Source organism: Monodelphis domestica, chromosome 1 (genome assembly GCF_027887165.1).
Source record: "Monodelphis domestica isolate mMonDom1 chromosome 1, mMonDom1.pri, whole genome shotgun sequence".
Classification (NCBI taxonomy): domain Eukaryota; kingdom Metazoa; phylum Chordata; class Mammalia; order Didelphimorphia; family Didelphidae; genus Monodelphis; species Monodelphis domestica.
Genome location: NC_077227.1, coordinates 3,785,396 through 3,797,734, shown reverse-complemented (window position 1 = coordinate 3,797,734; position 12,339 = coordinate 3,785,396). Strand labels below are relative to the sequence as shown.

Below are 12,339 nucleotides of genomic sequence, written 5' to 3'. Positions count from 1 at the left end.
AATGAAGGAAGGAGGACCTGGACGGTAAACTAAGGACACGTGTGTGTGTGTACACACACACACACACACACACACACACACACACACACACACACACACACCTACCCCTCTTCCAGGGTCTGCTCTAAAGTAATGCTATCAAATTTGGACTCTGTGGGTCCCTTTGCATTCATTCTGCTTAATTCTCTATGTCCCACCCCAGAGAGCCTGGGATCTTCAGGGATCTAGGCCTTCCTTGCCCACAGGCAGAGCGAATGAGAAATTAATCTGTCAGGAGGTGCTGTGAATTTTAGATTTATTCCACCCTGCTTAGTCTTTAGAATTCTAGCAACCAGGAATGTCGACACCCCTACTTAAGGATTAACTGTGAGGAGGATGGCCTATGACAGATATGTGCTAGCATGTGACAAATCAGAAACATCTGATAGACCCCCTGGGCTGTCCTAAATCAAGCTTAAGCGACTATTGGTACATGTGAGACACAGGAAGTGATGTAAAGAACTGCCTCTATATTTCGTGTCACTTCCTCTCTCTGGCTCTCTCTTTCACTCTTGTTCTTGGAGACGTTGGTCTCTCTCTGTCGACAGCATGGGGAGTGCTGGGCAGCATTTTGGCATTTGTGGCTTGCCAGTGAGGTGACTGGAGAAGCTCTGTAGCATGGGTTAGGTGAGGCGTCTTCCCCGAGTGACCTGGGTGAGTGGTTAGGCTGATTCCTTCTTTCCTTTGGCCCCTCATCTCAGAGGAGACCTCGTAGCTGGAAGCTGAGCTAGCTTTAATCTTCTGAGGAGGCCTCGTGGCTGAATTCTCTCAACTTCCCTTGGCTTAGGCTAGGCCAGAGAGAACTTATACCCTTTTCTCTCTCTCTTCTTCTTAATTCCTTCCCTCTATTGTAATTAAACCACCATAAAAATCCCAAACTGACTTGAGCATTTTGGGGGATTGCTCTAAGCTCCCCAACACACGATCCAGTGTCCAGTCCCTTCTTTCCTTTCCCTTCTCTCTATACTTGAGAAAAGAGACCCTCGAGGAGGGCGGACCACGGGGAAGTCTGACGATTGTCCCCTGTAAATGGAGAGGACTGGGGGAGAGATGGGGCCCTCGAAGACCCTTCTCTCTGGGCTGATGGCACGGTTCTCAGATTCATTCCAAAGCTGCTGCTCTCAAGGAGCTAATGCTCTTTGGGGAGAAACCACACAAATGGAGATGCAGCGAGTCCGCGACAGCTTGAGGTGGTAAGTGGTATGTGAGCGGCAGGTTGGGGGGAAGGTGGATAGTGGCTTATCCATCCCTCGGGAGCATTTCCTCTTGGAGACCTTTCTGCCCCCAAATGCTTCTCCTTTCTGCCCTCTCCCCCTTTCCCTTTGAGCTCAGTTAGTGTTCAAGGGATGATCCATCCTCCAATCATCAGCACCTCATTCCTTGTCTCCAACTGAGGAGCCCAGAAGCAAAGGCAGGAAATTGTTGCCCTTGTGGGGAACAGCTGAAAAGCCAGAACTCCCGTGTGCCTTTTGTGGAGCCCATCAGTGGCCTGGAGAACTGGAGCGGCGAGAATTTCACTGACACATTGCCGTTTGCTTTGCTTTCTCGAAACAAAAGCCACGTGTCTATGTCCGTGCCTATGTCCGTGCCTATGTCCGTGTCTATGTCCGTGCCTATGTCTGTGTCTATGTCCGTGCCTATGTCCGTGCTTATGTCCATGTCTATGTCCGTGTCTATGTCCGTGCCTATGTCTGTGTCTATGTCCGTGCCTATGTCCATGTCTGTCCGAGACCGTCTTCCAGAGACCCTTTCAGCTGATGCTCAGCCTGGCCTAGCAGACGTCCCCCGGCTTTTGTGAACTGACTGAAGGCCGCCAGGACGCTGGGATTTCCAAATGTTCTCCCTGAGGTTTACACTTCCAAAGTCTTTGGAAGAACCCACTGTTTGGGGAAGGGGAGGCTAAAAGGTCACCAACAAACACTGCATGGAAAAGTGAATCACAAACACACTTCCCCGTTCTGTCTCCAGCACACTCCGCCACTGCAGCCTCTGACCCGGCCGTGGACGAGGGCCAGGACTTGAAGGGGAGCCTCTAAAAATGGGACGGGGTGGGGGGGATCCGGGGCTCAGGCAGAGATGAGGGGATTCAGTAACGAGGCAATTTGAGAGTATTCCGACCCCCCCCCCCCCCCGGTCCAGGGACTGTAAATAGTGACACTTGGTGGAGAGACTAAAGTGTGCCCGTGTGTTAGGGGCTGCAGGAGGCAGGGCAGCCTTTGCCAGGCCAGCTGCTGACCACGGACGGAAATGATAGCTGTTGGGCAAAGCTGTGTTTGGAGGCCTGAGAACAGCACCGGCTGCCGCTACAATTGTGTGCTCCACCTCCTCTCCCGCTGCACAACCACAGTGAGGATGATGACAACACAACAACCAGTCACACAACCCAGCGGGACTCCAGAACATTCAGAAGTCCGCGCTAAAAGAGAACGGCGCACCCTGAACCCTTCACACCTACTCACGGCAGACACGATTCACCTCTCGAATTCTGGGAGAGGTTGTGTCACATTAGGAAACCATGCTCTGAGGTGTGGAGGGCCCAGCTCCGGCCTTCCTAAGAGAGGCGCATAAAAGGTACCATCCCGTGTGAAAGAGAGGAAAGCCACTGCTGCAGATCTTTAAAGGAAGGGAGGGAAAGAGGGAGGAAGGAAGGAAGGAAGGAAGGAAGGAAGGAAGGAAGGAAGGAAGGAAGGAAGGAAGGAAGGAAGGAAGGAAGGAAGGAAGGAAGGAAGGAAGGAAGGGAGGGAGGGAGGGAGGGAGAAAGAAGGGAGGGAGGGAGGGAGGGAGGGAGGGAAGGGAGGGAAGGATGGAGGGAGGGAGGGAGGGAAGGGAGGGAGGAAGGTAGGAAGGAAGGAAGGAAGGAAGGAAGGAAGGAAGGAAGGAAGGAAGGAAGGAAGGAAGGAAGGAAGGAAGGAAGGAAGGAAGGAAGGAAGCATTCCATGAGAACTCCATGCTTGGCATTGTGCTGACTAAGTACTTTATAAATATAACTCTGGGACGTAGGGATGTTTACAGACAAGAACCCTAAATCAGACAGCGTGAAGGGACTTGTCAAGGATCACATGGCTAATAAGCATCTGAAGTCACATTTGAACCCGGGTCTTCCTGACTCGCATCTCAGTTCCTAAAGTACTATGGTGCCCCACTCCCAGCTGCCTCCTAAAACATGAGACAATTAACTCTCTAGACCTGTTTTATAGGATAAGCTGACACCACTTCCCCTAGTGATAGTAAAGGCTGCTAACTAGTAAAAGGCATTAGATTGGTTTTCTGTAAGCCAAAGGGCTCACCCAGAGATTAGTACCTTTTCCATTTTCTTTGGCTGGTGGACCTCTGTGTGTGGAGCTCATGAAACCGTAAAGATCCAAGAGAAGGATCAAGAGTGCACAGGGCACAAAGGCATGGCCACAGACATCCTCAGTTATCTGATATGTATCAGACAAAAGGCTGAGTCATGAACAGTAGTTGGTTTATTGGCAACTCAGTGTCAGGGACCGGTGCTGGAAATATGGAATGGTGACCTCGAAGGAGCTTAGCTTGGTGGCCAGTGTTTCACTCGAGGCTCCATCTGGTTCAGATTTCCTGAAAGTCTAGGAGATTCACCTCATGGTTTTGCCAAGTCACCCAGCCATATCTGATTTTTCATCCTGTAAAAATAGGCCCCCAAAGGCCTGGCACTTCCACCTCTCAAACACATTACTTACCTCCATCATTGTCATGGAAGAAGGGATTCTTTCCTATCCGCTCAGCACAGTAGTGATAAATTTCAAAATAAACTTAAGAATGATGAATTTAATAGATATTGTCATAGCAAAAAGAAAACCATAGCTATAAGATCCCATAACTAAATTAGGGGAAAACAGAATAGTTTACCTGGCAGATCTTTGGAGAAGGGAAGAATTTATGCCTGAATAAGAGATAGAAAGCATTATAAGACATAAAATGTACAGTTACTGTTTTTATTATATTAAACTAAAACACTTTTGTACAAACAAAACTAATGTAACCAAGATTAGAAGGAAAAACTAAACTGGGAAAAAATTTTCTAAACAATTTCTCTGATAAAGGTCTAATTTCTCAAACTTACAGAGAACTAAGTTAAATTCATAAGACTACAAGCCATTCCCTAATTGACAAATGGTCAAAGGAGATGATAAAGCAATTTTCAGATGAAGAAACTAAAGCCATCAATAATCATATAAAAAAAATGTTCTGAATCATTCAATTGGAGAAATGCAAATTAAAGCAATGCTGAGGTAGTATCTCACACTTACTAGATTAACCAAAATGGCAATAAAGGAAATTGGTATATTGAAGATGTGGCAAAATTGGAACACTAATGCATTGCTGGTGGAGTCGTAAACTGATGCAATGATTTAGGAGGGCAATTTGGAACTCTACCAAAAGGGCTACAAAACTGCATCTACTTTTATCTGATATACCACGACTGAGTCTGTATCTAAAAAAGGGAAAAGGACATACTGGTACAAAAATATTTGTGGAAGCTCTTTTTGTCGTGGCAGAGAACTAGAAATGGAGAAGATGTCTACCAATTGGGGAATGGCAGAACAAATGGTGGTACATGCTGGTGATAGAATACTATTGCACTATAAGGAGAGCTAAGCAAGATTATTTCAGAAAAAAAAAACAAACAAACAAACTGGAAAGACCTGTACAAAGTGATGCAGAGTAAAATAAGCAGAACTGGGCAAACATTGCATACAATGACAGTGATATTGGCCAATGATTATTCATGGAAAGTTGGCTACTCTCAGCAATGCAATGATGTGCAACCATCCTGAAAGACTTATGACAGAGAGTGCTATCCACATCCAGAGAACCGACTGTTGGAGTTGTCTTTCCTATCAGAGTATTTCTGGTTCTATTTGGGGGTTTTGGTTATGTCTGAGTTTGCTCTTACATCAGTGACCAGTATGCATGTGTGTTATGCAAGACGATAAAAATAAAATTAAACAAAGAAAACCAGAAAACTCATCATGCCAAGCCATATGGAAAGAAAAGCATTAAAAATAAAATGAGGAGATCAATAACAGGAGGGAACAAGACGAGGCAGTTGGCTTTCTTCCCTACTCGATACTGAACTTCTACAGGAGATGCTTTTGGAGGGCTTAAGGCAGATGAGTAGATGTCCTAATATTTTGACTGAAATATAGAACACCAAGATCACGGATAACTCCTGACTCTAGAGCCCTTCTTTGAAAATTCTCTTGAGTTTCCCCATCAGTCTAGCTCTGTAATAGGTCCAAATAATACCTAGAACTTCTTTCTGTCCATGAGGCTTATGCTCTTTGAAGACGATTTCCCCCCTATAGTGGCTAGCTTCTTGCGTCTACATGTCCTTGATTTCCCTCTCTCTGATATTGGCTGGATGCCTTCATTCAATCTCTCCAAAAGAATGGCCAATGATATATGGGGAGAATAAAGAGAAAGAAACTCTCCCATCACTTGTACTGCCTTTCATCACACTGCTTACTTCTAAGCTAGAAGAAAAACCACTTTTAAGGACTGATCACAGGCTTGTGGAATATGGCCCGAGCACTCATTTTGCCTTGGCTCTGGACCTAGGCACACTGAGCAAAACTACTGGAAATGAAAAGGGGAGCCATTTTTTGAAATGCTGTGTGCCTTGATAGTTCTGAACAAAACAGGTAGGTCTGGAAGACTCCATAGCATTTAAATTGAGTGTGCCTGAGTCCCAATTCAAAGGGCACTGGTTTTGTTGCTAGGGAGACACAGGGACTTAAGGCCTCTGTTTCAGAGGTATTCTGAGTGCAGAGATTTTTAGCCACCCTTGAGGGGCTGCCAGCAGTTTTCTCATTTTTATGAGTTAAAGTTGTCATCCAGACACACTCCGTGTGCCTTAGCTGAACAAAGCTCTGCGTTAAATAGGAAAGGAACAAACTTTATTTGACAATTGTACTCATTTCCTGACATCTAGATGGAAATTTCTGTTGAAAATGTATGAAAATAAAACGAGGTGCTTCCCTTTTAATGCTGAATACTTCTGTTTCTGAGTTCTAGATGTTTCTCCCACATTATAACAGAAGTTGTTGGCTCAGATTGGCTTGTTTTTACTTTTTCTTGGTGTCCCCGTAAGTTAGTATAATGCCTGGCACAGCGAATACGTGAATCAATATTTCTTGATTGCATAGTTGGTTGATTCAGTTGAGAATTGGCTTTTCCAGAATAGTTTCTCTCAGTTTTCCTGACTCCAGATTCCCAGGAGTCTTTGCTAAAAGAACCCATTGCCCCAGGCTAAGCTGAGTAAACTAAGGCCACTCTCAGGCAGCTCATGTTTCACCAAATCTGTTTCCATTGCCTGGGCTTGGAATCTCCGCCAGGAGCCTTCCTTTGGGGGTTCTTGGGTGAGGAAACGACATCTTCAGGGAAATCGTGGCGCTAAAAGGAATTCACATGCTACCTCTTCCCGGAAGGGGAATTCCTGATCAATGCCGGCAGCTTCAGTCCATGGCCATGCTGGAGGAGAATGGGGTTCATTTGGCCCTGGCTCGCATGGCAGGGTGGATGGATGGCTTCTCACACTAGACTGGTTCTGATTGGCTGAACCAATGGGCCCTTCTACATGTTGCACAGTTTCTCCCCAGACTAATTCTCCCCTGAAACGTCTGTCTTTTGCTCCTAATCATTCCCAGCAGATCCAAGCAGAACAAGTCAAATCCCTCGTTGATCTGCCACTGCTGCAAATATCTGATAACATGTTCCGCTTCCCCTAAATCGGGTGCCCTCAACGGGTGACTGAATGGAATGAGCTCAAAGCCTCTCCCGGCCTTGTTGTCCTTCTCTGTCCTTCTGTCCAGCTTCTCTAGTCTTCCTAGCCGGCGCTTCCGAGCCTTGTTCTCAATCACAGACGCGGCCTCCGCGGAGTAGAAAGTCCGGAAGTTATCGGTTTAGGAAGCCACCGCAATTGATCAGTGCTAAGGAGGCAGGAGATAAACTCGGGCTGGCCCTCCGAAGCCCCGCCCCACTCTGGGGCCGCGCAAGTAAAAGCGGCCCATTGATCCTCGAGAACTTGGAGGCAGCCCTGTCAGAACGCGCCCCTCACCGTTGACGGCCTCCGGTCTCCGTGGACAGGCTCAGCTCCGGGCCTTCATCCGGGAAATGCCGAGGGAAGCCGGGGTTGGGGAAGGCGGCTTGTAAACCACTGCGGTGGCGCTAGATGCCCACTTCGAAGTTGAGGAGCTTAAACTTGGGGGCTAAAGATGAGAGGGATGGTTGATTGACTTTATAATGGTAAGAAAGGAAAATGAGGAGCTCCAGACAGGAATACCAGTGAGGGGCGGATGCTTTACCAGGGCCCCAAAGGGAAAGACCCAGCCCAGGCCCAGCCCCCTCGGTAAAGGGCTTTGGCCTGAGGGGAGACACCTTGGGGACAAAAGAGACCCTGTGGTTAGTCTGAGAGGCAGGAAGTAGGACTTTCCCTCCCAAGGAACTCCGGAGTGACCAGGTCAACCCCCCCCCCCCCTTGGCCCTTCAGCTAAGTAAGCTGGGGTTCATTTAATCGTTCTAGGCTACAGGTTTGGGGCTTCTAGAGTCCCCGTTGTCTGTAGATGCACATTAAATCAGCTGCATGAAATCCAGGTGAGCCGCATGCAGTCAAAAGAATCCGCCCAGGTTCGCCAGTGGTAGGAACCACAGCAGGCGCAGATTCCAATAGGGCAGTGCATTGAGCTACTGGAGGCAGGGAGCTGGATTGGGCTGTGTCCCCCGGCCGACACTCCCAGGGAGGGGGAGGGGGTCAGCCTTCAGCATTACCCCAGATTGGGTGGAAGCCCCCTCCTCTGCTTCCTAGGAAACCCCTTCTTTTTCTCCTGGCAGCTTTGGTGGGCCCTGATCTTGGTCATATCCATATAAATGGAAGCATAACAAAGGTGGATAAGATTGGAGAGAGGAGAGGAGTGTGAAAATGTGAGACAAGGAAAAACATCTTCAGAGAAGAGGAGACACCAACTACCTTCAGTATTTTCTTTCCTGCAACTTTGTGGCTTAGCAAAATTAAACCCCAGAAGTGAAAGGTTCGCAATTTTGCAAAAAATGTCCTTGGGCACTGGGAAGAGAGGAAATGGAGCCACTCCCAGAATGCCGACTCTGCGTGCATGCCAAGCCTTTGCCAGTGTTGCCCTATTCCAAGATAAATTTAAAATAGGTAAATGACTTAAATATTAAAAGGGAAATGATAAGTAAATCAGGTTAAAATAAATTAAAATAGAATAGTATACCTCTCAAACCTCTGAGAAAGTAAAAAAAAAATTAAGACCACACAAGAGATAGAGAACATTACAAGATTTAAAATGAATAATTTTGATGATATTAAATTAAAAAGAATTTTTGTACAAACAAAACCAATGCAACCAAAATTAGAAGGGAAGCAACAGATTGGCGGGAATATTATAACAAAATTTGCTGACAACAGTCTAATTTGTCAAATATACAAAGAACTAAGTCAAATTTATAAGAAATCAAATCATTCCCCAATTGACAAATAGTCATGGGATATGAATAAACAGTTGTCAGATGAAGAAATTGAAACTTTAAATAATCATGTGAAAAAAAGTTCTAAATCCCTCCTGATTAGAAAAATGCAGATCAAAACAATTCTGAGGTACCACCTTACATGTAGCAGAGTGGCCAATATGACAGAAAAGGGAAATAATAAATGCACCTTTGAAAATAATGCAACTTCTCTGTTTATCACCTTTAATTAGAGCTCAAATTTAACTTGTCTCATATCACTATTGTTTTTTCCTGTCAGCTAAAGCATAGTATATTCCATCACTCTATTTTTACTTTTTGTGTGGTTTTCATTTTTAAACATGTTCCTTATAAACAACAATGTTGGGTTTTTGATTTTTAATCTATTCTGCTATCCATTTCCACTTTATGGGTAAATATGTCCCATTTGCATTGTTATAATTATTCTGTATTTGCCTCCATTCTTTTTTTTTTCACAGTTTTTCCATCTTTATTTTCCCTTTTATCTCATTATTCCTTATAAATCTAATTTCCCTCTAACCATTAACTCTCTAATCCCTATCTCTTCTTCAGTCCCACCTTCATTTTCATTTCTTACCCTTCTAAACCTTCCTCCCTTCTCTCCTTCCTTTACCATCTTAATTGTTAATCTATTTACACTTCTATAAGTTCCATCCTTATCCATCCTTTACCTTTTTATTTGTTAATATAAATGATACCTATAATTCTCTCTATTGTTTAATCCACTTGCTCTGTATTTTTCTTTATGTGCTCTTCTAAGATTCCTTGTTTTAATCTTTATCCCTGTCTTTTATATACTCATAAGTACAGAAAGAAAACTACCTTTTCATATGCAAGTATTATTCCCTTTTTAACCCAGATATAGTGAGTATACCCTCCATCCCCTTCTTCCCTTCATTGTAACTTTTCTTTCATTTATGCCTCTTTTATAGGGGATGATTTTTCCTATTTATTTCTCTCCATCCAACTTTATTCTATTTTAACTCATTATATTCAAACTGACCTCTGTAAACGCAAAACTGTAAAGATAATTTTGTGTTTTGACTTAAAATCTAAATAAGTGGTCACCATGGGAAATTCCCAAATATGAAAATACCCAAGTCAGCTGGGATTTATGGAGATTTTAATTAATAAAGAGAGAAGGAATTAAGGGAAGGAGAGAGAGCACGAGAATTAATTTAAACTGCTCTGACAACTTGAGCCAAGCAGTAGTTAAAGGCCTAGGCCAAAGTGACCTCCCTGAGCCTAAGGGAGAGCGAGTCAGTCTTATAATTCACCACAAGATGATCTTCAAGCTGAGTTCTTCCACTCTGAACTGAAATTAGCCTGAACTGACTTTTTGCCCTTCCTTTTAAAGAAAATTTTATCTTATGTCGCCTCGCCTAAATTTTCATGTCTACCAATCACAGTAAAAACTTTTTTTCCAGGACTGCCCATTCTTAGTTTTCACCACTGTTTAGTTCACACCTTCTCTGGTTAGATTATATCTTCTGAGTACTTCACACCTCTTTGTTAAGTTTGCCTTTTGTAAGTTACTTGACCTTTTTGTGATTAATTTAACCTTTACAGGTACTTAACACCTTTTTGTATCCGATCGAAAAATAGACCTAACTTAATGTTCTAGCTTTACTATAAGGTATGAGTTAGGAACTTTCATTGTTCAATCAGGAGTTTACAACTTTATCCTCCCCTAAGGCACTGTCTGAGTAGGGTGGAGTAATTTTAAAAGTTCCCAATGTATTCTTGATTCTTGTTAGACCAAGTATCTCCATTGTTACAATAAGGGAATAGCTAGACCAAATCTTCTAAGGTACAGTCTGAGTAGTTTTTAAGATTCACACCTCAAAGTTTCTATCAATAAATGCTCTTTTTAAACCATGCAATTAATGAAATAATTTGAAACATTTAAATATCATATGATAAATAAACATTTTGACTACATGAAGTCTTTTATATTTAGTCTTTCAACATATCTTAAGTTTCATGTCATTCTTTATAACAAATTTTTCATTCAGGTCTGGTTCTATTTTTTTAAAAGTGGAAAGTCTCTTATTTTTTTAAATTATAATTTATTTTCTCATATGAGAATAGTCTTAATTTGCTGGGTAAGTTATTCTTGATTATAAACTTGATTATAAACTTAGATTCTTTGTTCTTGGAAATATTATTTCCATGACCCTCATTGTTTTAATATGGAAGCTACTAAATCTTGTGTTACCTTTATTGTATCCAAACAGTGTTTAAACTATTTTTTTTTGGTTGCTTGTAATGTTTTCTCTCTAACCTGGGAGTTACGAAACTTAAGTTATAATGTTCCTGTGAGTTTTCCTGTTGGGATCTCTTGTATGTGGTGTTCAATGTATCCTTTCAAGTTCTACTTTGCCTTCTAGTTTTAATATTTCATGGCAATTAAAAATAATTTCTTTGTGCAATAAAGATGACCCTATTTATTTTATTTCTTCAAGTATCTCTTGGTGCTATCTTCAATTCCACCCTCCCTTTTTCTTTTTTTTTTTTTTGCATATCATCTTATAGCACTAATTACCCCAATCTCTTTCTGTGAATGATTCCTCTAATTACTGTAATAGTGAATATAATTTTTGAGAGTTACAAATAACATTTTCCCCATATACTAATATAAATAATTTGATCTTATTGAAGTCCTTAAAAAAGAAAGTTTAAATAAAAAAAAAACATTTCCCCCCTTTTCCCTCTCTTTCTTGTTTACCTTTTCATGTTTCTCTTGATTTTTGTGTTTGGATATCAAACTTTCCACTTAGTTCAGTTTTTTTTTTTTTTTTACAATTACTTGAAAATCTTCTATTTTGTAGAATGTCCATACTTTCCTCTGGAAGTATATAGTTAGTTTTGATGGGTAGGTGATCCCTGGTTGAAGACCCAATTCTCTTGCCTTTCTGAATATCATATTCCAAGCCTTGAGATTCTTTAGTGTGGAAGTTGCCAGATCTCGTGTAATCCTGATTGGTCTTCCTTGTCTCTTTTTGGTTTCTTGTAAAATTTTCACCTTAGCTTGGAAGCTCTTGAATTTGGCAATTACATTCCTGGTAGTTGAGGATTTAGTGTAGAGGGGATTCTATGAACTCTTTCAATATCTATTTTGCCTCCTTGTTCAAGAGCATCAGGACAGTTTTCTTGGATAAATTCTTGTAGTATGATGTCAAGATTTCTGTTTATTTCTGGGTTTTCAGGTAGATCAACTATTCTCAAATTGTCTCTTTGTGCTCTGTTTTCCTGATCCATCATCTTTTCAGTGAGATATTTTATGTTTTCTTCTATTTTGTCAATATTTTGACTTTGCTTTATTAATTCTTGCTGTTTTGCAAGATCATTGGCTTCCAATTTCCTAATTCTGTTCTTTAAGGACTGGTTTTCCTTTTTTGTTTGGTCTATCCTGCTTTTTATGGCTTCCAGCTGTTTCTCCAATTGGGAGTTCTTGTCCTTTAAACTGTTGTTTTCTTTCTGAACTATTTCCCACTTTTCTTGCCAGAAGGCTTTCATCTTTTTGATAAGCTCCAATTTAAATTCTTCAAGAGCTTTTTGACAATTTCCACTTTTTTGAAAGGTTTTGGTGCATTTATTTGTATTTCCTCTTCTATTTCCTCTGTAGCCTGGGTTTTTCCTCCATAAAAATTATCCCTTATTCTTGTTTTTCTTGATGTTGGGAAGTTGTTGTTCCTGGGCACTGTTTGCCATTACTGTGGTGGTTTTTCCTTCCCTTTCCAGTTAGAAATCTGAGTGAGATGGGCAGGA

The 12,339-nt window shown here is 42.2% G+C and overlaps 1 long non-coding RNA gene across 1 annotated transcript; it reads left to right on the top strand.

Annotated features, from left to right (window-relative positions):
* Nucleotides 1-7,107: 7,107 nt before the first annotated feature.
* LOC130458737 (uncharacterized) lies at nucleotides 7,108-8,093 on the top strand. The gene is made up of 2 exons (XR_008918138.1): nucleotides 7,108-7,308; nucleotides 7,894-8,093. It is a non-coding gene; the product is annotated as an uncharacterized LOC130458737 (long non-coding RNA).
* Nucleotides 8,094-12,339: the final 4,246 nt, after the last annotated feature.